We start from the raw sequence: 24,951 nt of genomic DNA, 5'->3' as shown, positions 1-24,951 counted from the left end.
AAAGGGAAAAGTGCGGGGGGAAAGGGGATGGGGCAGTGCAGTACATGGGATCGACAATAAAATAAAAAGAATAAAAACAATACGTAGAAGTGCGGCCAGCTCGTGGCAAGTGCTTGGAGGGGACTGTAGGGATACAGAAAACAGTCCTCAAGTGCAGCGGATGCCAGGGAGGCAGTGCAGGTGTGCAACTGGCAGGGGAGGGGACCTGGGCCTGAGATCAGAGGCTAGCCAGGTGACCAGTGCAGTTTCAGTTTCAGCCAGGAGTTCAGCAGGGGAGAGGAGGAGAGAAAGCAGAAGCAAAGAAGAAGGTTTTGAGGTGCTTCCGGAACTGCAGATGTTTCTCCTCAAGTTTCAGGGAGGCAGGGTGGCTGTTTCTGAGGGAGGCCCCAGCCGAAGAAAGATCTACCACCAACTCATTGCTTGGAGAAGCGACTGACCCTGAGGGAGTTGGAAGCAGATGAGCGGAGAGCTCGAGAAGGAAGATATTTAGGAAGAGAGAGTTGTCAGTATTGAGGCCCCAGGCCCCTAGAAGGCCTTGTGGACAATGCAGAGGGTTTTGAACTTAATCCTTGCAGCCACTGGGAGCCAGTGCAGAGATTTCAGTCCTGGAGTGATTTGATCACTGGGTTTGAGACCAAGGACAAGTCTCGCAGTCCTGTTCTGGATGAGTTGCAAAGGGCAGAGAGTAGAAGCAGGCAGATTTAGAAAGAGGCTGTTGCAGTAGTCCAGCCTAGAGAGCACCAGAGCTCTGGAGACAGTGAACTTCTGGGGGAAGGAGAGGAAAAAAGAATACCTCTGAGGAGATGCAACTGGTAGTGTGACTTCTTAGAGACGTCAGAGATGTGAGGAGAGAAGGAGAGTGTGGAGTCGAAGATGACCCCAAGGTTTTTTAGCCTCATATGTGGGAGCAAGATGAGGGCCAAGAGAGGCTGGTCAGAGAGCGACAGGAAAGGAGGGAGCAGGTGAGCTGATGAGGAGCATCTCGATCTTACTGGCATTAAGGCAGAGATCATTGGCGGCACACCACTCCTTGATAGCAGACAGACAGAGATGAGAGAAGGAGAAGAAGTGGCGGAAGGGAGCCTGAAAGGGGCAGAGAGTGGCAATGCGGTTGGCAATAAGTGCCAGGTATTAGTTGAAAAGCCAGGGCGAGAGGTTATAGCCCTGGGGAACACCACAGGTAGAGATAGAGATAGGGATAGAAGAGAGGAAGGACCCAAGTTGGACCTGGGAGGTTCGATCAGAGAGGAAAGAGGTATGCCAAGCCAGGGCCTGATCAGTGATACCCAGGTTATCACGGAGACGGTTGAGCAGGATGGCATGGTTGACCGTGTCAAAGCCAGAAGAGAGATCAAGTAAGATGAGGACACAGGGGGTGTCTGACATACTCCTTGCTGTACCTGTCGTGGGCATAGTAGGGGTCCTTTACGTGTTCTTGCATCTCGCTCGGCACCAGGTTTTCATACGGCTCCTGGTCATAGTGTGGGACAGGGTGTGTGTTCACGTTGTAGTCACAATCAGGTCCTTGATAGATGTTGTCTCCCACAGAAAGATTGGGTGGGTAGTCGTACATATCTGAGTGTCGCATTGGGCTGGCCATGTTCAGATCCTCCATGGCCCTTATGACTCCCGCCCAGGCTGGCGTTGGCAACAGATTCCTCTCCTGGAATGTCCTCTCGTGTCCCGCTCATGGGGCAATCTGTTGGTGGGTCCTCTTGTCTGCTCAAATCCTCGGGCGGATCCTGACAGTGGCGACGGTCGATATGCAGCGAGTGTGGGGGACTTTTCCCTGCACATTGCCTGCAAATGATTCTCCTGGCCGCATCTCATGCACGTTTGTCCAATTGCTGGGCATTGGCCTCTGTGGGGGAGTTCAAATCCGCATCTGTAGCATTGCTACTCACCCTGGGGCCTTTGTTGAGGGCTTCGGGGTCCTTGTCTCCCCTGGGGTCCCGGATTTTGGGTGTATCCTGGAGGTCCAGCTGCTATTGCTGCGATGGTGCCGCTCCTTTTTGGGTTCTCAATGTCTTCCGCTTGTGCATCAAAATGTTCATATATTGTCGCCAGGTCGATGATTTCCTGTAAGGACAGGGGTTTCTTCAGTAGATGTTTTCTGAACAGTGAGGAGGTGCATCCTTCAATAATTCTCAATCGTATCGCTTCATCATCGTAAAGTTAGAAAAGTCGCAGTAGGTAATTTTTCTCTGGAGCCGGATAACAAATTCTCCTATCATCTAGCTGTGTGCATTGATTAAATTCATATCGTTCGTAGTCTCTGTTGGGAAGTATTATCAGTTTGCTATTGACTGCAGCGATGAGGCACCGATAGGTGTTTTTTTCTTGTGCAGGGATTGTTTTCATGATCGCTTTAATATCTTTTCCTGCGAGGTTGGCAAAGACGTCTATTTTGTTTGGCGAGTCTTGCTCCCCTATGGCTCTCATGAAATCCTCAAACTCTTCCATCCATTCCTCCCACCACTGATCTTGGTCGTGATGTGGGTGTAGATTGAATGGGTTGGGCCATCTCAGGAAGGAGACCCGAGATGCAGGTCTGGTGCCTACGAGGGCTGGAGCCCCTGCAACCTGAGCCAGCCACTCTTTGTGCCTCATTTGCCATTTTTGCGGTGTGTGGCAGCGCCTAGTTACAGTGATAGTGGTAATCGTGGAGGGTGGACGTGGGGTCTATGCTGTTCCCTTCTTATTGTCGTTGCCGCTTGCTCACTGGTCTCTGTGATTATGTTGACTTTCGGCGGTGGCCACGGCCTATCACTGTTTGTGCGGTGGTACTGTCCTGTTTCACTCCTTTGGCCCCGTCTTCACTGGGCATGCTGCTTGTGCTCTGCAGCCACTTGGCTCTGTCCTTATGTCTTGGCTTCCCTTCCTCTTTACCTCTGTCTGCCACCTCAGGCTGTGTCTAGTGTTCACTCTCTGTCTTTGGGCACGTGACACGCTCTGTTTAGGTACTGCAGCATGTGTGCTGCTGATTTGTGTGTTTTTTTGTGTGTGGGCGGGGTTATTCATACGCGGCACACGCCGCTTTCATCGTAAGGTTAATGTGTGGTATGAGGCCTGGTACTGTACTGGTGTCTCTTCCTTTCTAGGGCTGCCTTCCTCTTTTTCCTTCCACCGTCAGTGGCACTGGCCTTGCGTGGGTGCTGTAGGCACTCACGTGATGTGCGCTCTCGTGCTCCTCCGTACCTCTGCTCTGCACTCTCCACCGGTGATGATACTGGACCGCTCTCGCCTTCCGGGCGGTGCTGGACGTGCAGGTTGCCTCTCCGCCGATCTGATCCTCCGCTGGGCTCTCCTCACTCACCGCTCCTCCTACGCGGTCTTCAGCGTCCTCGCTGCTCTCCACCTTGGATTCTCCGCATCCTCTCTTTGCCCACTGCCCCCCTACACAGTCGTCAGCGTCCTCGCTGCGCTCCACCCTTTTCTTCCTCACAGCTGGGCGCAAGGTGCCTCCTCCGGGTAGCAGCAACCTGCATGTACTCCTCCTTCCTTCTGACAGCGTGGGGCCCTTTTTGCCTCATCGCCAGTTGGTCGGACTTGTTACGCAGTCTCAATACATGAATTACACAGGAGCCAGGGTACACTCAAACCTTCCCTTTATTACGGCTCCTTCCAATTGTCCCCTTCCTCCCTCCTCCCGCTTCCCTCCCTTCATTCCCAAGTCCCTCCTCCTTAAAGGAGCCTTTCTTCTTTCTCCACCGTAACAGGGTTGGTAGAATATTAGGTCAGAGCTACTCTGGACTTGCGCATGTGGTTAAGTGCAATGCACTATTTGATTGATTGGAAGCAGTATGGCCCACAGGATCATACCTGAAAACCAGCTGGCAATGTACACACTGCTGAATTAGTACAATACTTTCACCAACGGCATGTAGATGTCAGTGTAGCTCAGGGGCGTTATGAAGGAGGGCGTACTATCATGAGCCAGTCAGTCTCAAAATATCTGGTGCACACTTTCCCTATATATGTGCTGGAAGTGGACCTGGAGAAAAGGGAGCACATGGTGTGTCAGTGACTACATTACCCCGAAGGCCTGGCTCCGGGCAACGTCATAACTCTATATGCGCAATTGCGGCACACAACAAAACACATGTACCAGTGTGGCATTACACAAATGGGGGGCGTAAGCAGGGTAGGGAATTCCACCATTTTGCTTCTCAAATGTGTTCTTTTCTCCATTGCTTGGTGTCTTTATTTTATGAGTAACCTTTTTTTCTGTCTTCGCGGATTCCGATCTCTGCACTGTATTTTTTATTACTGCCTGAATTCTTGCTCACCACCTTATGCCACATATGTGTACCTGCCTTGTACCCGAGTTGGGATTACTTCTCCAGATATTGTTGCAATTGTTCTTGTGCGAACTAACCACTGGCCTGACTCCGACCTGCATTTGGATTACTTCTTTGGATCTTTTTCTTTAGAATGACTTGATCTGTTTTCCTGGCCTGCCTGGTTGATCTTCCATTTTCCCTTGGAGAGTTGTGACTCTGATGACTGGGCCTCAGTGCCACCCCGTATCCCCAGTGCTTTATTCTCAAGACGGTGGTATGTCTTGTTTTCACCTACCTTCCTCACACCACTGAAGGTGTTTTCCTTTAGCCTCAACACTGCTCTTTTCTAGCCATCTCATCTGATGGGGATTTCTGGATTGAATCCACTACTCTTTTATCCTCATTCTGCCCAGGTTAGGTCCCTACGAATTATTATTTTGTTGAACCATTTCGTGCCATCCCATTCCCGTGGATTGTCTGATCAATGGACTCAAGATGTTTAAATTGAGGAGTGCACACCTAGATGTCCTGGTTTTACTGCTCTTTCTAAAGTGCTGTCCAACATTTCTGAATGGGGTGGGTGAGCAAGTATTTGGGTGCATTTGCACTCTGAATTTACCTGTTTCCTTTCCTTACAGCATATGAGACCCATATGACATTCCTCCCTTTTCGCCTGACCGTTTCATCACAGTGTTTGGTACTATCCGCCATCTAGTAATGTCCGGAGGAAACTCTTGCTATCTGTTCCCCTCAGGGCTGACAGGGTTTGGATTTAAGAGCCACTGTGAGATTACAAAAGGTACTGTGAGTTGGATGAATGATCCCACAGGAATCTCCATTTCGATCATCTCCGACAATGATTGCATGAAGTGAGGGTCAATTGCCTAGTGTTAATACACAAAATAGTCACCTCTCTTTTAAAAGTACAGCACTACAATTATTTGTTGAAATACTTTTAACACATTACTTTGATACAGAGCAAAATAAAAGCAATTGTAGCACTATAATCATATCGAATGGAGATACAGCTGCACAGTAAGTTCATACAAATGCTGTAAAGGCGTCATGAAGCAAGACAAAGATGGCAGATTCAAAGTTCAAACTTATGGTTTATTAAATCAAATGTCAGGATGGTTGAAGGCCTAACTTGCCCTATACTAAGGTGGGATCGCCCTACCTGCACGAAACTAAGGAAAGTCAGAGTCAAAGAGTTCAACTTAAAAGTCAGTCTGTGTCCAAAATGTATCCTTGCCCTCACAACTAAAGCTAAACAATTTGTAGGGATGTCAATAATCAAAGAAATGGTGATCAAAACAAAGTTCTGAGCTCTTAGCTTCCTTTTCAGCTCCCATTCCCAAAGTTCCAAAAAAGTCTTGATTACCCTTGCCTAGTTCAGAACAGTTCCACAAATACTTGAGGTTCCTTTCCCCAAGTTCAAGGCAATACAGTTCCACACAAGCCTCGGGGTTCCTTTCCCCAAGTTGAAGCAACACAGTTCAAAGGAAAATAGTCTTGAGGCTCCATCCTCAAGACATTTGTAGTTCATCAAGTCTCAGGATTCCCTTCCCCAAGACTTCAACGTAGCAACTTGTACTTGTTTCAATCTCTCAATGTTCCACACAACTCCAGGTCAACTTGACCCTCCTTCTGGACTGCATCAATAGTTCACTTATATTGCTCCTTCTTCGTTTGTTTCAAAATTTCTCTGGCTTTCACAATTTTAGGGCTCCTTGGTCTAGGCGGAGTTGTCGGACCACACGGTCCACCCAACACCAGTTGCACAACCAGAAACCCTAGGCACTTCACCCCACACAGGTTCTTCTGTCTCCTGTGTACAGATCCACATTCACTTAGCTTCTACTTGTTGGACTCTTGGCTTTATGTGCAGGGTTCCCTTCCCCAAGACTTCAACGTAGCAACTTGTACTTGTTTCAATCTCTTAATGTTCAGCACAACTACAGGTCAACTTGACCCCCCCAAACCCCTGCTTTTGTTACCCCTCCCTAGCTTGGTTGCAACTTTAACACGTCATGCACTTTCACTAGGAGAAATGCTGTCAGGCCTAGTATGCTAGGTTTCTATTTAGATGATTCAGAAACTTCAAGGCCTAAGAATGATTACTGTATTCCCTTGGTCCCTTCCCGCTTTGAAGCACTCCACCTGTGTATAAGTGCTGTATAAATGAACAATTACAATTATGCATAGCCCCTAGGAGAGCCCCGGTTTCGTGTGTCACCTCCCGGCACTCACCTGTCCTCAGCGTTCCTCTCAGGTGGCCTCGCTGCTTCCTTTCTGCTTTTCCGGATGGTGGGCGGTCACTGCGAGCTCCACTCGTACTTCAGAGGTCTACCAGTACACGCCAGCAGCTTTGCTCTTCTTCCACGAACGCGGACAGTGTCCTTTCTTCTTCCTTCCTTCTCCACAGCTCCAGCTGCTCTCTCCTGACCATGGAGCCTCCCACACGTGTGGAAGCCTAATGGCCCAACTCGCTCTTGGCTCCACAGGTCCTCTGGGACTTCTACCGGCATCCTGGCTTTCTCTCAGGTCCCACCACAGCTGCCTCCTCACGCACAGGGTACCCTGCTTGTCTCTCGCACACAGGCCTCCCTGTTGATTGTCGTCTTATTGATTCTGCCTCTCTTCATATACACCTGCAACCACTTGACAGGTTGCAGCTGTGCTTTCTCAATTGGATTTGCCTGACTGTAGTTAGAGGGACATGCCTGACCTTCATAGTACTTTGCAGGCATCTTCCCCATCCCAGTACTAGAGTGGTAAAAGGAGTTGCTAGTGTTCATTACTCCAAGTCGCCTCTGCCCCGTCCCAGTACTGTCATAGGTAAAGTGTGGGAAAATGAGGGGAAATGTCTTACAATAGCCCATAAAGACCCGGGGAGGGTTAGGTTGGTTTTCAATAGGAGAAGTGGGATACCAGGTTTTGCCTGTTTCACCCTTGACCCCTCTCTTCTTCACCCTCTTTCTGGTACTTCTAGAGTGGTAACATCTCAGGGCCTTTTCCTGGTCAGTGGAACAGGGATAGCAATACCCAATAACTGCCTCTGGAATAGAGGTTTCTTCCTGTAAGGGAAATGCGTACTACCACGTCTCACCTGAGGACATATCATTACCAATCACCGTGACGGTCCACCGAGGTAATCGTACCTCGCTTCTCCACCGCCAGGGTCGGGATCCAAGAGAGATGGCCTTCCCCTGGCCACCTGAGAAGAGGACCCAAGGAGAGTAGATGCGAGGACACCCTTAGGTCTCCCACAATACACAGTGGTATGTATATCTTATTGTTTTACTAGCGGTACCACCCCGGATTGCACAGGTACCGAGCTGACATGCATGGTGTGGTCTGCTATAGCATTGTGGATGTTCTATTGTGTCATGACTTCCTATTTTTCAAATAATAAAAAAACAAATTGCAAAGAAAAACACACTACAGAAATCCTCTATACTGATAGTACAGGGGTGCAGGGTGAATGGGTGGGGTTGGTCAGATTTCACCATCACTAGTACACCCCAGACTGGTATGCCGATTTGGGCCAAAATCTCAGCCCACCAACTGTTATGGGGCTGCAACTAAACCCGAACATACAAACAGAATTTCACAAATATATATATATATATATATATATATATTCCCCCCTAACCCCACCCAATTGTCCACGATTCTAGATGGATAACTAATTTTACAGCCTTATACATGATCGGAGCATTGCTATAACAGTGATAAATGTCTAATCAGGTGTGGTTTGCAGGTCAACAAAGGTAAGTTATTGGAGTATTTCATAATAGGCATCCAGACATTTCTAAATTTCACTGTGCTGCAATTTTCTCAGCAGCCAGAATGTCCCAGACTTTCCCCCACCATATCGGAATGGCTGGAGCCTCTGGGTTTTTCCAGTTGCATGTAATTGTGATTTTGGTCGGTAGTAAGTATGTGATGAGGTTTGCCTGTGGTCCCGAGATAGGATATATGCCCTCTCCATTGTCCCTCAACAGTATCACCAATGATTCCATGGGTAGTTGGATATTCGTGATTGATTTAATCTGCAATAGCACCTCTTTCCGAAAGTATTGCACCTTACCACATGTCCATAACTAGGGTATCATTGCTCCTACCTCTCCACATCCTCGTAAGCAAAGATGTGGGTAGGATGTGTTCATGTTATGGATCCATACTGATGACAAGTACAATCTACAGCAGATCCTAAACATTCCCTCGGTCGTGCATCTAGGAGGACCACTGCATTCAAGCCCCGATTCAATACCCGGCTTCATCATCTATGTTTTTACTCATGCCCTGTTCCCACCTTACCATTTAAGGAAGGCGTTTTCGTGGGTCAAAGCAATCTAATAGTTTATAAACTCTGGCTTTCCCTAGTCCAGACTAATAGGTGAGTTTTACTGCATTTAGTTCTCTAGTGCCCATAGTTATGTTGTGTGGGTGAGAGGCCCAATGTCGTAGATGTGTATAGTGGAATCTGTTTCGCCAAATTGGAATTTAGCTTTACATTTTTAAAAAGGTAAGGAGACCTTCTTTGTATAGTTGCCGCAGTGGCACCAAGCCTCCCACTTCCCAATCTTTGAACTCCATTTGTATCATGCTAGGTTGCAAATCCGGATTGCCCAAGATTGGTGTTAGAGGACCCAGTCCAGTTTGGACTCCACATCTTCGTGGAGCCATATTCCAGTAATAGATTGTACTTTTAGTTGCAGCAAGTATGGGAAATTCTTTCTTGTGCATCGCTATTGTCAAGATGGGGAGTTGGGAAAGCGGTATAGGTGACGTTGCCTGCTCTGTCTGCTTCCATCTAGCAGTAGAGTGATGTCATGGGTGGCTATCCGTGGTGCTTGTGGTCCAGGTATCGCTTCCCTAGAACGCAAGCCGCATTCTAGTTTGTTTTGATCACGTCCCATGTAGCGTATTTAAGCCCCACCCACTTTTGCCCTGTTGCGTTGCAACTGTGCAGTTTCCGCGCTGCCGCTTTCGTTGCGTTTTCGCTCGTTTTTTCGCTCGGCTATTTTTGCTCCTTTTCTCTCTTTTTCTGTCTAGCCCCAATCTGGTGGGGCCCTCCTCTGCTCTCTCCTCTCCTCTTTACTTGGATTGTGCTCTCTGTTTGAGCAGCTCTTCCTCTCTCCATTCTTCCGGTCTCTCAGCCGGCTTACGTTACCTCGACTTACCTTGTTTGTCCTACCACTCTTCTTTTCCGGAACGTCTTCTCTGCATGTCCTGCACGCTTCGTGCTTTGTTGGTGTTAGGCTTGATTCCGAGCATTGGAGTCCACTTTTCCTTCCGGTATGCTTTCTGACGATCTACGCTCCGGAGACTCATTCTACGAGTGGGGTTTTTTTCGGCCAGTATCAGCTTTTTCCCCCAGCCATCTCCCGTCGGAGACGGTTCACAGGGAAGCCGAGTCTGAGGCTTCACTGTGGATTCTTTCCGGGAGAGACCCTCTCTTCGCAAGAAGAAGACCGACTAAAGCGCTCGGCGACCCGGATCACCAACGCCAAAGAAATCAGGTGAGGAGGGAGAAGAAGTGGAATCTGGGGAAGTTAAGGAAACAGAACTTAACAGATTGCAAAGCCTAAATATGGCAACGCCAGAACAGTTACAAGAACTGGTAGCCGCTGTACAGAATTTGACTGTAGAAATGCAAAAGATGTCAGTAGAAATGCAAAAATTTAAGACAGAAAACAATGTCTTAAGGCAGATGATGACCACAAAAGAAGTTTGCCCGTCAGATCTCCCGCCTATAGCATTGTGTATCGACAAGTTTGATGGCTCTCCCAAGAGCTTAAAGGAATTCTTGGATGCTTGTCATATCCATTTTGCATTCCGGACCCATACATATTCCACAGACCATACCAAGGTTGGGTATCTCATTTCTAACTTCACTGGTAACGCTCTTGCGTGAGCTACCCCACTTCCGATCTGGTTTTACAGGACTTTGCAGCTTTTACTAGTCAGTTAAAGCAAGCATTTGAGAGACCGGAAATTACCTACAAGGTATGTGAAGACCTGTTAGATGCTCAACAGGGTCAGTTGTATGTCCTTTCCTACATCACCAATTTCAAAATACTAGCCACAGGGGCCGGCTGGTCTGAGCAGGCACAGTACGTGATTTTTCAAAGGGGACTTAAGGAAGACATTAAGGACGAATTAGCCCGGGCTCCTCGTCCCTCTACGTTTCCGGAATTAGTGTCAGCGGCTCTTCATGTTGAATTCTGGCTTCAGGAACGACGTCAGGAAAAGGGTCGAATGAGGAGTTCTTTCCTTCATACTGAATCCCCTCCTCCACCTGCAACCTCAAACTCCCGCACAGATGAACCCATGCAGATAGGGGCTACTGGAGCACCTTTGACATCGGAAGAACAACGTCGCAGAAGAGAAAGGGGTCTTTGCACCTATTGTGGCTCGGATTCCCACTTAATCAAGAAATGTTCGGAATTGGCTTCCCAGAACTCGGGAAACGAGCATCCTCGGCCCTAATAGGGACAGGGAACCGAGGACAACTTGGAAGTCCCTATGTTTCTCTCTCTACTAGCCCTACCTCAGATGACTCAAGACTCATGGTAATTGGTGTGAAATTGGCAGTAGTTTCCAAAGACCTAGAGGTCCTTGCCCTTCTAGACTGTGGGGCGGCAGTGAAATTTGTGGATACCATGTTGTCAATCTGGAAAAGTGAATACCCTTCATTTGAATGACAGACGTAACTTGATGGCCGTAGGCCAACCATCTTATGCACCGAATTATAGAAATAGACTGTTATGCTTGACCAACTGTTCGGCCATTTTAAACGTAGCAGAATCGCCATTTTGGCTGTTAACCATTGCTCATTGCTTTATGTCTAAAACTGCTTTGCAGCTTGCAATTCTTGCGGTTTCTGCTTACTCTGCTCAACTGTTAACATTGTTGTCTGAATATGAAAAGGGCAAGGTCGCAGGACTAAGGAGTTTGTTGAAAACTCCTCATGAGTAGCCTAGAAAGGAATGCCCACGCTCCCTCTCTGTAGCCTTGAGGGAGAGCTGCAGGGCATTTAATCACTTCACAGCTGCCAGCAAGTCTCGTACGATGGTAGAATATGTTATAATAAAACAGCTAAAGGCTTGAATTATGCTCTTCCTACAGCCCCCCTTCGCAAAACCCTTTAGACCGTGTCGGCTCCCAGGACACGAATAGTACCTCATAGATAGCAAAGCATGGAAAGTGGCTCTTCCCCCGTGTGCAGCTTGCTTCCAAGAACAGAACCACCGTGTTCTGTTCAACAACTAAAAGATGCCTCCGCACTTTCCAAATTGCACGTTGTTACTAGAATAGACATCGAAAGTGTCATAATTGTCATTCCCGTTGGAAATGTCCATCGTCATCCCGAGTTCAAAGAAACTTAATAAAGGAGGGTGTTAAACATGACATAGCTGATTGTATGATATGCATTTTGTATATATGTAACTGATGTACGTAATTCGCTCTCTTGCGTCCCTCGAGGTCTAGGAAACTCACGTGAGACCAGAATTGGCCAATTGGGACTATTTTTGCTTGCAATAAACCCTAGCATTCGGAATTTGAACCTCGTCTCTGGCGCATCTTTTCGTGTATGGTTATTGCCTTGTTTCCATAGCACGAGGGACCCCTAGGGGCCCCTTTCAAGATGGCGCCCGAATAGGGACCCTCCGCCACTTGCCCCATCGTATACGTTGTAACGGAGTAAAGGCGGAAGAACGGCGAGGACGGGACGGTCGAGCCGGGATCAAGAGGTGTACGGGGCGCCCTGTAGAAGTGAGGAGAGATTCCTTCCGCAGATCTGCACACATCTGATCCCTGATCGACGTACCGGGCCAGAGGGCAAAGGAGGCGAGGGTCCCGAGACGAGGCAGAAGCCAGAGAAGCGCAGACACGACGTTGGGAGAGGTTGCGTTAGGACAGGCGACTTGTTTTATCAGGTGAGTCTTTCCCCCGATTCAAATAAAAACCTGATTTTTGGTAGAGTGTTGATTTTGCAAATTCAAATGTCCAGGTAAAGGTTAGCTAACCAAAGGGGAAGGTTAAAGAAACATGCCTGGAGTACTGTTCACTTTAGCTGGGCTTTTCAGCTGCGGTAGACAGTCCTTGGAATATGGCCAAAGTGCACTGCCTGGGGGAACGTCGGCTTATGACATGTATGCAAAATATGGTGTGGGTGCGATAATATTTTGTGAAATTTGGTATAGGCAAACTAGAAAGCAACCCGACCATCAGTGGCCGATTAATGGTAGCTTTGAGATTGCGAGGATAGATAACCTAGAAAGGGTGCTGATTAGGAAAAAAGCGCGACCCGCAGCTTTTGAGACTATCAAAGATTGGAGGAGGGAAGCAATGCTCCGACTTAGGAGTAGAGGGAAGCATGCGCGTAGGCACAAAACGAAGCTTGAGGTAGCAGAAGAAAAGGAGGAGGAGGAGGAGTGGACGGCAAGTCTAAGACGGGAAGGGAGACGTGACCAAATGAACATAGAAGGAATATACCCGCAGCGGGAAATACACATAGCAGACAAATTAATGGAACATTTGTTAACTAACACGGGTCGAGGCCCAAAACCAGAATCAAAACCAAACACGCCAGTAGTGACTGCGCAGGCCCAACCAGTATCTCCCGTACCCCCTCCCGTAGCCCAAGCACTTCCCCTCACGCAAGCATTAACCCAAGCCCCACCCACAGCTCGAGCCCTCCCACAAGCGCAGACCGCAAACACACTATTTCCCAGCACCCAGGAAGGCCCTTCACAGATGCCACCTGTGTCACTTGTCCCATCCGCACCTCCCGCTCCAGAGACAGATTCAGCACCATCCGCCCCTCCCGAAGTCGAAATTGAGACCGGGGAGGCGAGAGGCGGGGCTGAAGTAACAGGATTTGGACGGGTAACTCGAAGCGCGATCAGCAAAGAAAGAAAGATTGAATTACGGCATGAGGCAGCAATGTACATAGAAGGAAACGATGGGACGGCAGCATTGGCCTCATTGTATGGGTACCGAAGAAGCTCCGAGAGACAGGTAGTGTTGGAATGCATGGGGGAAATTTTGGTGGGAGAATGGAAAAAGATACTTGGGAATTTACCGCCACAGCGATTGTTAGATTTGAAAGAAAAAAAGATGAGGCTGTAAGAAAACATGTGCACATACTCATTGAAGTGAAAAATGAAATGGAAGACAGATATGCTGAGATGTTCGCTACACCTGAATATAGTAGCGAGTGTATTAAGACAGGTAGGAAGGAGGCGTCAAGGTTGTATATGCAAAAATCATGGGCGAGAGTTTTTTCAGGTGGTACAAAGCATTTGCCGGTACCGGGACAAATAGGTGATAAACAAAGATTGCAGGTATGGGTGGGGGAAACAATGGGATGGATGTCGAAAAAAAGAACGTCAGTGAAGGAAGTAAGTGAGAGATGTAATGGGTACCCATTGGAGATGAGAAAAGAAGCGATGCGAACGATAGTAGGAGTGTTACTGCAGCAATAGAGGTAGAGGAAATGCACAAGGCAGGGGAAATTTGAATAATATGCATGGGGTGTCATTGGGAGTAAATCAATGTGCGTACTTTAAGGTGGAAGGACACTGGCGAGTGCAATGCCTGCATCTACAGAATAGAGGTGGGTTTGGTCAGAGAAGGCCTCATAGAGGACATCACGGGTCAAACGGCCCAAGCAGAAATAGCATGCAGCAGCAGCAGCAGGGATATACCAATGGAGGTACTCAAAACCAATCCTATGGTCAAAACCAAGCGCAACAAAACCAGGCATTGAACCAAAGTGTTTCGAACCAAAGTCAGGGCGGGCAGGGCCAACAGAGAAATGATCAGAGTGGAGGACACCGAGGGAGAAATGGGAATATTTTTGATACACAGCCAAACACGTGTTATAGCAGCAGCGGTGACTACACATCGGACGATGTGTTATGTTCGCGATAGGACAGCCCACGACAGGGGTCGGAACAAGTGTCTATTCCTGTGAATCAGAGAGGACCCTGCGTAGAAATGAAAGTCGGGAATAAGGAGCACCGTTTCCTTGTAGATACAGGGGCACAGAAGTGCTCGATAGACCACCACTTGGTTCCGGAGATCCCACTGTCAGGGCAAAAGAATGTTTCTGTAGGGTTCGCAGGTACACCAGTAATTAACCCCATGTCCGAAGCTGTCCCAATTACAATAGGACCATTTACGGAACAGTGTCCATTTCTTTTGACAGAAAATTGTGGAGAGAACTTGCTAGGATTAAATTTGTTGAGAAAATTGGGGGCAGTCATATATTGTACGACAGATGGGGTGTTCCTCACGATGTGGCCTCACGATGCACCGGTGAGGGAATTTATGTCAAAAGCGTTACCAGAAGAGCTAAGTAGAGTACCAATCTGTCTGTGGGCAATGCATGATAACGATGTAGGATGCTTGAAAATAGAGCCAGCAAAAATAACTTTGAAAGAAGGTGTCACACCACCACAAATTCCCCAGTATAAAATTTCTGTTGAAGGTGAGAAGGGATTAAAAAGTATTGTTACTGACCTGGTGAGATTGGGGGTGGTTGAAGAAATTGCAGGTAGCACGTGTAACAGCCCGGTTCTTCCAGTTTACAAGAAAGGAGGCAATGAAGTACCCTATCGTTTCATAATTGATCTGCGCGCATTAAACAAAGTGGTAGACCCACAATTCCCTTTGGTCCCAGATGTCACAACGATACTGACAATGATACTGGCCACTGCAGAATACTTTAGTGTAGTTGATCTGAAGAACGCGTTCTTTAGCATTCCAGTGGATAAAAGCAGTAGATATCTGTTCGCGTTCACTCTAGGAGGTAGATCATTCACATTCACACGCATTCCACAAGGATACGCAGAAAGCCCGAGCATTTACAGCAGAGCGCTAAAAGAGTAGCTAGACATGCTAGAATTACCCGAAGGTTGCGTACTCTTGCAGTACATAGATGATTTATTACTAGCCGCAGACACAAAAGAGATCTGCAAAGAAAGTACTATATTACTATTGACACACTTAGCGACCCATGGTCATAAGGCAAGTTTGAAGAAATTACAGTATAATCAGAAGGAGGTGTCTTATTTGGGTTACCTACTTTCGAAAGAAGGGAGAAGATTAACACCAGAACGCATAGAAGGTATTTCTAGTATGCCTATTCCAAAAACTCAAAAAGGAGTGAGAGCTGTAATAGGCATGGCCTCTTATTGTCGGCAGTGGATCAGTAATTTTGCGTTGATTGTGAAGCCGATGATAAAGTTAACTAAAAAGGATGCAGTGATGCCTTTACAGTGGGATGAGGAATGTCAAAGCGTTTGAGCAATTGAAAGCTGCATTGTGTGCTGCGCCAGTTTTAGGCACTCCTAACTATAAAAAGATCTTTAGACTATTTGTGAGTGAGAGTGAAGGATGTGCATTGGCGGTTTTGACACAGGAACAAGGTGGAAGAAATTGGCTGTGAGGCAATTATTCTTCCGCGCTGGACCCTGTAGCGCGCGCACTACCACAAGGTTTGCGATCCGTCGCATCGGCTGCTGCGTCAGTGAAACAAACAGAAGGAATGGTATTGGGGCACACTTTAATTCTGATGGTGCACATGCTATAGACGTTCTATTAAATAGGACACAGACGCAACACCTCACCTCAGCTAGACTGACAAGATATGAGCTCATCTTGTTTGCACCCCACATCCAAATTATGAGGTGTAGCGCATTGAATCTTGCAGAATTAATGCCACTGCCCATAGCAGAAATTGGTGACAACGAATCGCCACCCCATGATTGTTTAATGGTCACTGAAGAAGAAACAAAGGGAAGAATTGACTTGAGCGACATCCCACAGAAAGAGCCAGATGGGGAGATATTTTGTGATGGCTCTTGTTTTAAATTACCTGATGGCACATCAACGGCCACATATGCAATTACTACCCTAGAGAGTGTTGTAGAAAGCAGAAGAATCCCCTACAATTCGGCACAAGCAGCAGAAATAATAGCACTGACCCGAGCCTGTGAACTCTGAGAATTTGAACGTGAATATTTATACTGACAGCCAGTATGCCTTTGGCGTGGTTCATAACTTTGGCCGACTTTGGGCTGAGAGGGGTTTCTTGACATAACATGGGGCCAGGAATCAGCATGGCCCTTTGATTGGAAACGTGAGTGCAGACAACAATCGCACAAAGAGCCTAGCTATAGTGAAGTGCAAGGCGCATAAAAAGGTAACATGTAAAGTGGAAGAGGGAAATGCATTTGCAGACAGGATTGCGAAGCAAACAGCCACAGATTTGGGAAATAAAATGATGACAGTACAGACTGAGGAAGTACCTTGTATGATAGAGAATGGAGTTGCCACAGTCAAATAAATGCAGGCTGAGGCCACGACCGAAGAGATCCAGGGGTGGGCTGAGGGCTCTGCTGAGTTAGATTTGGAAGGATGTTGGGTGGACAAGGAAACAAAGAACTGGATGTTGCCAAACTGTTACGTGACTGCAATGGTTATGATGATGCATAGCCCTACCCACATTTGCGTGAAGAAGATGGTACAGCATTTATCCACAGTATGGAAAAATGAGCACATAAAAGAGAATGCAGACAGGCTAGTGCAGAATTGTATTACGTGCCTGCAACACAATGTAGGGAAGGGAACCGTGACTCCAGTAGGTAGTTTTGGCCCACCCTCTATGCCATTTGAGGTGATCCATTTTGATTTCATAGAAATGAAAAGGTGCCAGAACTACAAATATGTGTTAGTGGTGATTTGTGCATTCAGCAAGTGGGTGGAGGCATATCCTTTAAAAGACTGTACTGCCATGTCAACGGCAAAAGTAATGTTGAAGGAATATTTCTCCCGGTTTGGGTTGCCCTGTGTCCTGTGGTCAGACAACGGCCCACACTTTGTGGGCGCTGTAGTGCTACAGATCTGTGCAGGTCTGCAGATAGAGAAGAGATTCCACAGTTCCAGGCATCCCAGTTCTGCCGGGTTTGTGGAGAGACATAACGGAATCTTAAAGTCAAAGATAGCTAAAATCTGCACTGGGAGCAAGTTGAGTTGGGTGGATGCATTACCCCTAGCGCTATTGTGCATGCGCATGTCTGTGCAGGCTAAGACTGGGCTCTCCCCCTATGAGATTATAATGGGGAGACCGGCAAATGTGTGGTGCGCACCGCCGCCCAAAAGATTATGTGAGGTCGAGCATCCCATGTTAAGCACGTACTGAGGCCTTTTAATGCAGAAGTTACGTTTGATTCATCAGCAGGTGCAGGAGGCGTTACCAGTGCGATATACCGGACCGGGGCACTCGCTGGAGCCTGGAAGTTGGGTCTTAATAAAGAACTTTGAGCGGAAGACAGCATTAGCACCCAGGTGGCGCGGCCCCTACCAAGTACTTTTGGCAACGCAAACGGCCATCGGAGTAGACGGACGGAAGGCATGGATCCACGCGAAACATGCCAAAAGATTCCCAGGACTACTGACAACTTCCGACGACCAGAGAAAGGAAACGGTCTCGGAAACAAAAGAAACCGTTGCCAGTCCATTGCCACAGCATCAGCCTGAGCGAGAAGTGAAAGTTGGAACAAAGCCCAAGCGAGAAGTGAAACTCGAAACAGAGCCTGAGGAGGCTGCCAGTAAGGGGAGAGGGCAAAAAGTGCCCCAACGTTGCCCAGCAGAAACAACATCACTGCCGAGCGACACAAACCCTGCATTGCAAACACGAGCAGAAACAACGCATGTACCCCTTTGGCGCCCACCAGTTTCTACAAATGCACCAAAGCCAAAGAAAGAAATTACATCATTGCCACGGCGCTCATCGCTACCCATCATTGTGCCACAGAATGACACTGAGCCTGATACTGGAAGTGGAATGGCACTATTCACGGATCATACAATACCAGGAGTGAATCGGTATAATTTGCGGCCTCGACAGGCAAAGTGATCCACAGATCTTTGGTGCTTTTCTTTTGCCTTTGGTTCCACTCACGGACGGAGTAGGAGGCAGGGGCGTAGAGGAGAGAAGTGTGAGAGTTGTGCAAGTCGGACAATTCAAGACTCGCAGCTCCTCGGTGCGCTTATAAAAGTACATGTGTCAGAAGCCAGAGCATGACAAGCTGGACGCACATAAGTACTAAGGCTGATAGAGTTCATGTGTCCTAAGCCAGAGCGGGCCAAGCTGGATGCACATAGTACTCTATCAATAAAGAACTGCTCAGAAATCGTCTGGGCAGTGGGAGAAAGAACAACTAATCTTGCTCGGAGTGGATAGGTGATCTAGGCTGTGAAAGGGCTGGCAGAATTGAACTGTGACATTTTTCGTTGAACTTTTCTGGCATCAAGAACGAGAGACATTTGCGCCGAACTTTGCCAGCAAGAAGGACGATGAAGAACAAATCAAGACCGGTTTCAGCCTCCTCCTGCACCCCTGCTGAAAATATGATAGATTTAGAGACTGTAAATTTAGGGAAAAAGCATGGTAAAAGGAATAAGGTACTGATTTGGACATTGGTCCTGTATTTCTTAAGTATGGTAGTACCAACAATAACAGCTATTACACTATGGTTCCTGGAGTAGTGCACCCATTAGAAACACTTTTGCCAAAAGCAGCTACTGAAAGCCCGGTTCATGTAATCACTGGTACTTTGCCCTCAATGGAAGAAAGACAGAGAAGGATACGGCAACAATACATTGTTGCTCATCATGAATATGACCCATGCGGTTTTAAAGAAAAAAGATTGTTGGGTTTGTGCCCATTTACCACAGCACGGTGGGAAAGGGATAGGCTGGTATGTACAACGTTGCCATTGGTTTATTCATGTGAAGTATCATTGAGTGCAATGTTCTTTGGGAAATGGAACAAGAGTAATACGGGTCAGCTAGATGAGACCAATATGAATGAATTTGAGGAAGTGATCATGAGACCTGTGGGTTGTTCCATATTCCATAAAGCTTGCGTGTTTTCACCAGATCCCATAAGGAAGAATACACGAAAGACAACAAAACTAGATAGATTACATAGGCAAAATAGACCAACCCCGTCAGCAGAAGAAACATCAGTAATGACATTTTAGATGAGGGATGAATGGAATAAAGATGCTGTGCCCCCTGTCTATACAGTGGATCACAGCCCCGAAACTGCTCCCCTACGTTTACAGAAAAAGGGCTCCTATAAAGTAGGAACGTTTAACAACTGCCTGAACACAGTGGTTTTAAAGCACGAAATAGAACCCGTGTACGTAGGGGACCCTGTTTACTTTATATGTGGAAAAAAAGCATGTCCATGGTTACCTAGGAACTGGGGAGGTACATGCTACCTAGGTCTACTATTTCCAAGAGTGTTCCTCTTGGAGACAGCAGAAGTAGCTAGACGAACAAAAGGTAGAACTCAAAGGAGTAGCGAGGATGGAATGATAGCAATAGCTATAGCCAAATCATTTATACCATTCTTGTCCCAAATAAAAAATTCTTACAATATAAGAAAACTGTCTAGGATATTGAAAAATACAATAGATTCAACAACGGATATCTTATTGAATATGACTTTAGAAGAAAAAGGAATAAGACTAATGGCACTCCAAAACAGGATGGCTCTCGATATAATATTAGTTGATCGTGGGGGAGTTTGCAAACTCGTAAAAACTGCATGCTGTGTGTATATAGATGATTACTCCCCTACGATATTTAAAGCAATCCGGAAATTACATGTCCTAAGTTCCACACTCTCTACTGAAGAAGGGGGTTGGGGGATAGGATCCTGGTTTTGGGGATTATTGCGGTCTTGGGGATGGAAGTTAATTTCGATACTAATGATGGTACTTGGTATATTCATAACATGTTGCTGTTGCATACAATGCTTACCAATAGTTTGCACTGAAATAACTGATGGATGTACTAAGGGATGTGTGCACATGGTGTCGAGAGGAAAACAAACGCATGGCCAAAATAACAGAGACACTGATGAAACAAAAATAGTAAAACAATTCATGGCTAAAGACATTAATGATGAAGATGATGCTGATAATAGCATGAAAGGTTCAGACATAGATACCCCAGACTTATCCTTATCGGAGGAGGATAACATGAATGAATAAGACGTTTGGCATACGGCCAAAAGGAGGGTTTGTTAATCTGGAAAAGTGAATACCCTTCATTTGAATGACAGACGTAACTTGATGGCCGTAGGCCAACCGTCTTATGCACCGAATTATAGAAATATAGACTGTTCTGCTTGACCAATTGTTCGGCCATTTTAAACGTAGCAGAATCGCCATTTTGCCTGTTAACCATTGCTCATTGCTTTTGTAGGGGAGGACTGGTCCAAGAAGACCCCCCCTCGCCTACGCTTTCTCCCCAGGTGAGGACTATGGCTCCTTTGGGCGTCCCCTCATGCCACCCGGGCCCAGGTGGTGGAAGGTTCACCCACTGGAGACATTGCCCGCACGTATTAAAATGTAGCTAGGCCTAGAAACCATTTTGTCTGCTAAAGATGGTGTGAGCTCAGCGCACTGTAGCGCGGCCCCCACCCTTGGAGGGTTTCAGTCATCCTTGTTGCCGCAGCACCCTGGTAGATCCGCTGCGAGCACGTTCCCACAAACAAGACGGACATGAGCTAGTGTAATACACTAACATTGTAACAGTTCACCTCCCGCAGTGTATCATCGCTCCCAGCATGACCCGGCCAGCAGGCCTAGGCAAATGAAAAGAACAGTAAAATGGTCGTCACATGCCAGACAACCTTTGTATATTAATGTTGAGACTACTTGCAAAGGATGCTTTTCTCTCATAAAATCCCTTATATTACAAAAGCCTGTAAGATGTATGATTACAAGAGATCATGCCCCCATGATATAAGCGATGGTGAGCATATACCATTGCAGTTGGGTACTAATAATAACGGCACGCGCCAGGAATCTGTTTGTTACGTGTATGACTGGAAAACTTACACCCCATGGGCTCGTGCCATAAATGAACTAATGCTGCTAGAGGACACAAGAAAACGAATGTAACCATACAAAGGGCCCATGTGAAGAATGCATGGGAAGGCGCATGTCATGTGTGCATGTCTAGGCCCCACATGCGCCACCACCGTCACGAACAAGTGGTGGGTTACTTTCTATGTTCTCCACCAACCCTAACTCTACCTCACTTACTGCAAATATATATGCATATAACTAAATACTGCACTTGTTAAAACATAATGTATGAATAAGGTACTCAGACTGGGTATAATCAAGACACATCCAGCAAAGTTTAAATGCATGTTTTGTAATGTTTTGAATAGGTATTATAGAGTGTTCAAATGTTTGTGATGTCTTTACCTAAATCGGCAACACACGAGGAAGATACCTTTGTGAAATACGTGCAAGGCCATTCCCACTCCCACCCTGCGAAGGCTGCCAAGGCATGAGAGCAGAGACCGCGCCGCGCTGCGTTACCTCCCCCAGCCAGACTGGAGTCACTTCAAAGATTTGTAACCCCCTCTGTAGCACCCAAGGCCACCACCTGCCACATGCATTATTTACAGCACAGCAGTAAACCTCTGCCTGAACACACGCGCCCCCTCGTAAACCTCACAACCCACCGGACCATCTCAGACTTATGGCCCTGTGCAATCAAGACACCCAACACTTTGACAACACACAGCGGAACATCCATAACAACTTCCAACAAGACAGAAAGACATGTGCCGCCCGTCCCAGGCCCTGAAGCTTAGCCCCTCGACCTATGGCCCCGGTCAACAGGACACTGGTAACCATGCCCTGACGTATTACCTCCAGTCCCCTCACAAGGTGCATTCCTCCTGTGTTGCATTAACCCGTTGTATAACCTATCGAAAGATTTACTAAAGAAGATAATACCAGAATGTTTGAATGACTGCGGTGTGCACGGCTTAGGGCTAACAAGTCAAGAAAAGACATTCATCTCTGCCACTGGCCGCGATGGCCCCACAACACCGCCTGGATGAACTCTGCCACCCTGCCAGGCCCAGCCCAACCCACGAAGCTGCCCAGTGACGTCTTCCAGCCAAAGCCAACCACATCACAACAGCACCTATAGTTAGTCATCACCACCCAATCCCCATGAACTTGTGCCCCCTATAGTGTGTAGGTTCTTATGACGTTTTTTGTAAATATATACGCCTGTCTTTGCTATTGTCAGACAGAGCGCTCTCGGAGTTTGCAGAGTTCTTTGCATGCCCTATTCTGATTGATAAACTCCCATTTACGCTCACCCGCACTCTGTCTTGGCCTTATTCCCATCTTGGGAGAGTCCTTCATTGTCTCTCATTGCGGGGAGGATCGTGCTGTTTGGGGACGCTTGCCTTCACTTTCTGTCTAAAACTGCTTTGCAGCTTGCAATTCTTGCGGTTTCTGCTTACTCTGCTCAACTGTTAACATTGTTGTCTGAATATGAAAAGGGCAAGGTCGCAGGACTAAGGAGTTCGTTGAAAACTCCTCATGAGTAGCCTAGAAAGGAATGCCCACGCTCCCTCTCTGTAGCCTTGAGGGAGAGCTGCAGGGCATTTAATCACTTCACAGCTGCCAGCGAGTCTCGTACGATGGTAGAATATGTTAGAATAAAACAGCTAAAGGCTTGAATTATGCTCTTCCTACGGCCCCCCTTCGCAAAACCCTTTAGAGCGTGTCGGCTCCCAGGACACGAATAGTACCTCATAGATAGCAAAGCATGGAATGTGGCTCTTCCCCCGTGTGCAGCTTGCTTCCAAGAACAGAACCACCGTGTTCTGTTCAACAACTAAAAGATGCCTCCGCACTTTCCAAATTGCACGTTGTTACTAGAATAGACATCGAAAGTGTCATAATTGTCATACCCGTCGGAAATGTCCATCGTCATCCCGAGTTCAAAGAAACTTAATAAAGGAGGGTGTTAAACATGACATAGCTGATTGTATGATATGCATTTTGTATATATGTAACTGATGTACGTAATTCGCTCTCTTGCGTCCCTCGAGGTCTAGGAAACTCACGTCGCGGGGCGTGAGACCAGAATTGGCCAATTGGGACTATTTTTGCTTGCAATAAACCCTAGCATTGGGAATTTGAACCTCGTGTCTTGCGCATCTTTTCGTGCATGGTTATTGCCTTGTTTCCATAGCACGAGGGACCCCTAGGGGCCCCTTTCAATGTGGGCGGATCAGGTGGGATTACACCGCAAAGATCGCAAGGAAGATCAGAAGGTGGAAGGGGTGGATGGCACCCCACTCAGCTCGGGACTCATAACTCAAACCACCGATGACCTACTTATCGCCATATTCCAACATCAAGAGACTATCTGTTTTGACATCATCCGAGCAGCTCATTTTACTATAATTTTGGAGATCACTTGGCTGCCCAAACATAATCCACAAATCAATTGCACCACAAATCAGTTAGTGTTCGATTCCCAGTACTGCAAAAGACACTGTTTGCCAGAATCAGCGCCTCAACGTACACCCACTCAAGCGGCCATTACCTCTCCCACTGTGAGAGTTCATTTGCTTCCAGGTGATCTCATGGAGTATGCAGAAGTTTTCGCGGAAACCGCAGCTCGCCAACTGCCTCCTCACAGACCAGAGGACTGTGCCATTGATTTGACACCCAATGCCCTCGTTCCGTTCAGACGCATGTTTTCATTGTCCCTTTTTGAAAGACAAACCCTTCGGTCATACTTAGATGACAACCTAAAGCATGGACTCATCAGACCCCCCCAAGTCCCTATCAGGGGCACCTTTGTTTTTCATACCGAAGAAAGACACAAGAGAACTGCGTCTTTGTATTGATTTCAGAGGTCTAAATAAGGTCACCATCAGAGACCGTTATCCTATGCCACTTATTACCGACGTCCTGGAAGCAGTCCAAGGGGCTCAAATATTCTCAAAGTTGGATCTTCGCAGTGCCTATCATCTCCTTCGAATAAAGGCAGAAGATGAATGGAAAACAGCTTTCCGCACACCCTTTGGGCTGTTTGAATATTGTGTGATGCCATTTGGTCTTGTCAATGCCCCGGCTGTTTTTCAACGTTTCAAGGATCGAATCTTCTCGGATGTGATGTTTATTTCGGTCATCGTCTACTTAGACAATATCCTCGCTTTCTCCAGCGATCGCCAGAAACATGAAAACCATCTCAAGGAGGTCCTGAGCCGACTACGGACCCACCATTTGTTCGCCAAGAAAGAAAAGTGTCTGTTTGGGGTGAATTCAGTGCCTTATCTCGGATTTATCCCATCTCAAGGGGGTATCCCAATGGAAGACAAGAAGGTGGAAGCAATTCTGAAATAGGAGTCCCCCACATCTGTCAAAGTAGTACAGAGGTTCCTGGGACTAGCCAATTTCTATCGACGGTTTATGGCCAACTTTTCAGAAACAGTTCTGCCAATAACCCAAATACTAAAAAAGACCTCTTTACCTTTTCATTGGAGTTCAGGGGCCAAAGAAACCTTTAAGAAACTGAAGGATTTGTTCTGTACGGCTCCCATCTTGAGACACCCAAACCAACAGAAACCGTTTGTAGTGGAGACCGATGCTTCAGCCTTCACTATCAGAGCGGTGTTACTTCAAGTGTTCAAGAACAAGGAACATCCCATAGCATATCTCTCTTGCACCCTCACAGACCACCAAAAGAACTACTCTGTGTTGGGAAAAGAGCTCCTGGCAATGGAATTAGCATGTGA

This window comes from Ambystoma mexicanum, chromosome 6p (genome assembly GCF_040938575.1).
Source record: "Ambystoma mexicanum isolate Mex_15411 chromosome 6p, UKY_AmexF1_1, whole genome shotgun sequence".
NCBI lineage: Eukaryota > Metazoa > Chordata > Amphibia > Caudata > Ambystomatidae > Ambystoma > Ambystoma mexicanum.
The sequence above is the reverse complement of the archived record's forward strand: the minus strand, read 5'-3'. Positions refer to the sequence as shown.